Source organism: Dermacentor variabilis, chromosome 3 (genome assembly GCF_050947875.1).
Source record: "Dermacentor variabilis isolate Ectoservices chromosome 3, ASM5094787v1, whole genome shotgun sequence".
In the NCBI taxonomy this organism is placed as follows: Eukaryota; Metazoa; Arthropoda; class Arachnida; order Ixodida; family Ixodidae; genus Dermacentor; species Dermacentor variabilis.
In genome coordinates this window covers 67,322,305-67,326,749 of record NC_134570.1, presented here as the reverse complement: position 1 = coordinate 67,326,749, position 4,445 = coordinate 67,322,305, and positions in this window count along the sequence as shown.

Below are 4,445 nucleotides of genomic sequence, written 5' to 3'. Positions count from 1 at the left end.
GTCGGCATGCAAGAAGGAGGTGGTCAATTGTTTCTGGATGCCGCCAAACCAGCCCTGTGTGTATGGAGGTTTAGTGTTGGTGTAGGGCAGCGCAATATCGTTAGTGTAGCATCTAATCTACGTGTTGGGCAGAATTTATGGCTTAAGTGGTGATGGCAGCGACGTAGCGACAGTGGTGTATGTGGTTGGGGGAGCGGCAGGAACTAATAAACGCCCCAGTCATGGAAGCTTTTGCTAATGAGTCGGCACACTCATTCAAAGGCAAGCTTTTGTGCCCAGGCACCCAAATTAAACGAAGCAAACCCATATGAGACGGAGCCATGAGATATAGTGCTTGCATAACTTTTGTGTCACTACACGTGGTAAGCAATTTGGACATAAAGAGAGTGAGTCGGTGATAATAGCTACTCATGCATGAGAGGGCTTCAGTATGCACAGGGCTAAAACTGCAGCTAGGAATTTGCTAAATAGATGGGAGTAAAATCGGGAAGTCTAATCGAATAGGACCAATCTAGTGAATGAGAGAGAATTCCTACACTTTGCATATGTTGTGTTACCTTGTAGGTATATGTGACTTATACCTCTTTTAATTCTTTACAGGTGCACAATGAGCTCCTGGTTTTAGAGCGCAGCTCTTGGGCGCCCATTCCTGGGTTGAGGGTCTGCGTACCTCGGCATAACCGCGCGAACGCGCTTGTGCCACGTGCCGCTCGCGAGTTCGTCGTCGTCCACAGCTGGCTCCGATGCCGCTCGTAGTGCCAGTGTTCGCATGTACTGCCCCTCCTTGTGCTAAGGCGTTGGTCCACTGCCACTCAGTGCGGCGATTTCGGTCTCATATTCTTTGCGAAATGAAAACATGTATACAGCTGCGCTCAAATTTCGCATTGGGGAATATCGTAAATCACCGGGATTCTTTTGCGTTTTTTTATTGTTGTTGTATTCTGGGATAACTTTTTCTCTCTTGTTATTCACATTCAGTAAGTGCTTATGGGTAACAGGCGGTTCGCCAGACATTTATTTGCCTTTTTGCCAGATTCCAAGACAACGTGTCTATAAATGTGCGACGAAACCTAGCATCATCACGGACATCACGCTTCCCTAAAGAAACAAAACAACCTCAGGATGACTGTCGAAGTTAATGCGATTAGCCTTGAAGCAAAGTAGCGACACACCGCAATATCGCCCCTGAAACGCGTACATGAGGCGTGTACTGCAGCCGGGCTCCTCTCTGGCGCTTTCCTCAGGACAAGCTGCGCCATCTGGCGGCACCCACGCAAAGGCCGCGTGTGTCTGAATATATGACGCAGGTTCGATTCCGCCCAGTACCGGATAAATTTCAAATTATTTTTAATGTGATTGTGATTCTTAGTTTACCTCATGCACTTTTCGGTAACTATGCTTGTACCTTTTTTGCGTGTCTAGATCATTTTACCAACAACTTTGGTCATGTGGGCAGTCCATGATCTAATGGGTAGAGAGAGCATAGTGCTACGTGTTCTGAGGGAACCGTGTTTGAAACCAACTGTTGGACCAACTGGTGTCACTAAGTATGCATATTAAGCTGACATTAGGTATGTGCTGCCCTTCAAGGAACCTCTTTGACACCAACTTTAGAGAGAGAGAGAGGGAGAGACAACTTTATTCGTCAGAGTGGGGAGTTAATTCATGTGCTAGTCAGGAAGGCCAGATGGCCGCCAGGCGATGTGTGACAGCGACCTCGTCGGCTGGTTCAACGGCTCGCAGTTGCACATCCGGGCTCGAGCTAAGCAGCACTTCCTCCCACAATGAAGGTGAGGGAGAGGCCAGGAGATCGGAGGGAGGAGGTCCTCCTCACAGTCCAAGAGGATGTGACTGAGCGTAGCTAGCTCATCATACAGTGACAGTACGGGCTTGCTCTGTCCGGGTAAATGTGCCACTATATGTAGGGGTTCAGGTATGAGTGCGTCTGTAAACTGCGCCAGGTGATCTGATGCTTGTTTAGTTTACTGTGCGGTGCGAGCGTAGTGCATCGTGCCAGATGATAATATTGGGTTATGTCGTGATACGAGTGCAGGGCTTCGTTCGAGGTCTCCGGTCCCGGCAGGCCCTCCGCTAGGCTGACGAATCCTCGAGCATGTTGGTGGGCTGCTTCGTTACCTGGATTCCCTGCATGAGCCGGGTCCTATATCAACTCTATTGAGCGTGGTTCTTCTCTGTTGTATATTGACTGTAGGCGCTTTAATGTGGTCTGTGCCACTATTCCTCACGCAAAGTTATGGTGGTTTTGGAGCCGCTCATAACTTTACAGGCGTCTGTTGAGGCCGTGGCCAACGCAATGGCGGTTTCTTCTGCTTCAGTGGGTGTGGCAGCATGTAGAAAGCTCGAAGCTGTCCGTGCCTTGAGTCCTGGGCCCGAAACGGTGCAAATGGTGTAGGTGTGGGGTCGATCAGAGCTGGGCTGTGCCCACGTATGACACGGCGGAGTTGGTCCCGTACGTCTTGTGTAGCGCCTGGGCCCTCGCTCTTCTTCTGCCGTCGTGGTGGCCGGCGAGTGTGTTTTTGGGGCAGCGGTTTGATGACGAACTTGTCCCCTATGTGTGGTGGAATGGTGGTGAGGTCTCTGCCAGTTGAGGACGCTCCGAGGCTCGTTCGAGCGAGGATCCAGCGGCTGGTTTGCTATTTCAGAGACGGTGAACCTGTGATGTGTGGTGTGCTCTAATGAGTTCATCGATGGTGTTGTGGACTCCCAGTTGAAGTTTCTCGGTGGATGTGTGTCTCGGTAAGCCGAGGGCTACCTTGCATGCGTGTTGTATAATGCAGTCGAGCCGAGCTCGTTCCGCCTTCTGTAACTGGAGGTATGGTAGTGCATAGGTGAGACGGTGACGACAAAGGCCTGGACTAGTTGGAGCAGGTCCTTCTCCTTCGTGGCTTGTTTATGCGCATTCACTCTGTGTAGCAGTCTCGTGGTCTGGTATAATGTTATCTGGAGCCCGTCAATGGTGACGACGTTCCGCTGGTTCTGCTGTAGTATCACGCACAGTGCTCGCATATGCTTGGCATGGGTGCCTGGTTGCCAGTTTACGCATATTGTGATGGGAGGGGGCGGTGACTTGTACTTGCTTCGAGTGGGTGGCCGGATCAGGACGAGTTCCAACTTGTGCTGGAAGCACTCTAGTCCCGCTGCGTTCACGTGTTGCACGACTATGTCGGTAACATGTTGGAGTGTTTCTTCAACTGTGCCGTCCGACCCTTCCCATGTCCAGAGCGTGATGTCATCGGCATATAGCGTGTGTCCGAGTCCCGGGACTTCATTCAGTTAAGGAGGCAGGGTGTGCATTGCTAGGTTGAATAGGAATGGTGACAAGACTGCGCCTTGCGGCATGCCTTTGTCGCCGAACTGGATTACAGGTGAGCATTGACCACGAGCTCGACAGTCACATCTGTGAGGAACGACCTGGTGCAGTTGTAGGTTTATTTGCCGAGTTGTAAGTCAGCTAAGCTCTCAAGCATGGCCGTGCGGCGCACGTCGTCAAAAAGCCTTATGGACGTCCACACGCAGCAGAGCTTTCGTGCTCGAACCACTGTCTGGATGCAAGAGGTTGTGTTGTAATTAAAGGAGGACGTCCTGGGCAGACAAGTGTGCCCAAAACTGAGCACCGTGGGGGGTAGGAGATAGTGTTCCTCTGCAAAGATCTGCAAGCGGCAGAGCATTACATGCTCCATGAGCTTGCCTAGACAGGAGGTGAGTGAAACGGGGCGAAAATTCTCTAGGTTCAGTTTCTTGCCTGGATTTGGTATGAACAACTGTGCGTGTTCCCACTCAGGAGGTAAACAGCTGGAGTGCCAGCACTCATTCATGTATTCGTTTATCGCTCCCATCGATTTTGGGTCGATGTTACGCAGTGCCTTGTTTGCAACCCCAATTTGAGTCACTATGGGTATGTGTGACTGGATATGCGTAGCCTCTTCACTGACAAATAAAAAATCCTTTAGGATTTGACCGATGCTGGGTGTTTATACTAGACATGTTTCGGCAGTGGCAATATGGTGTGTCGCTAAATTGCTTCAATGTTAAATGCATTTACATCAACATTCATCGCGAGATACAAGTTTTACCCGAATTTTTTTCTTCTGGCACATACCCAGTGACGCATGTTGGCGCCAAAGAGATTCATTAAAGAGCAGCTCATACGCAGCGACGCATCGTGCAATAGAAAAAGTTACCGTCATCATTCACCCCAAGCATCTATAGCAGGATGTAGGGCATTTCAGCCCGCTACAAATTGGCAGCAGTTTCACCTGAAGGGCAAAGCACTGGCCGCAATAGCAAGTTTTAGTGTTCTGCTTGAGCTCAATGGAGAGCGTTTTAACTAAATGCGAGTGTGAGCACATACAGAATAGACTTTGTACTATAGAAGAAAAACACATTACTACAAGAATTCGTTCATAAAAATGGGCACTAAGAAA